This window comes from Odontomachus brunneus, unplaced genomic scaffold (assembly GCF_010583005.1).
Source record: "Odontomachus brunneus isolate Ranch 3 - 2012 unplaced genomic scaffold, Obru_v1 Obru_scaffold_048, whole genome shotgun sequence".
In the NCBI taxonomy this organism is placed as follows: Eukaryota; Metazoa; Arthropoda; class Insecta; order Hymenoptera; family Formicidae; genus Odontomachus; species Odontomachus brunneus.
The window spans coordinates 1,081,752-1,081,962 of NW_022639498.1; positions in this window are offsets into that span (position 1 = coordinate 1,081,752).

A 211-nucleotide genomic window follows, 5' to 3' on the forward strand; every position below is an offset into this window, starting at 1 on the left:
TCCGGGAGCTTGGTTGGGAGGTTCTTATGCATCCACCTTATAGTCCGGATCTGGCACCAAGTGATTACCACCTGTTCCTGTCTATGGCGAATGAAAAATTCGTCTCAAGAGAAGCTTGTGAAAATCGATTGTCTCAGTTTTTTTGCCAATAGGGACAAGGCTTTCTATGAAAGAGGCATAATGGAATTACCTTTAAAATGGCAACAAGTTA